This window comes from Solea senegalensis, linkage group LG7 (assembly GCF_019176455.1).
Source record: "Solea senegalensis isolate Sse05_10M linkage group LG7, IFAPA_SoseM_1, whole genome shotgun sequence".
In the NCBI taxonomy this organism is placed as follows: domain Eukaryota; kingdom Metazoa; phylum Chordata; class Actinopteri; order Pleuronectiformes; family Soleidae; genus Solea; species Solea senegalensis.
This window is the reverse complement of record NC_058027.1, coordinates 4,768,704-4,768,906: the sequence shown is the minus strand read 5'-3', so window position 1 is coordinate 4,768,906 and position 203 is coordinate 4,768,704.

Here is a 203-nt window from a genome sequence, read left to right as displayed (position 1 = left end):
TAACAGGGGTTGAACCCGGATCTTCTGCATGAAAGACTGAATACTAACCACTACACCACCCTTCCTGACTTTACATTTCATGATCCTGTAAAATGTCACCCAAAATCGGTCAAAAACATCATAGTATAGTATGTCGTCCAAAATTGGTCAAAAACATCATAGTATAGTATGTGGTCCAAAATCGGTCAAAAACGTCATAGTAT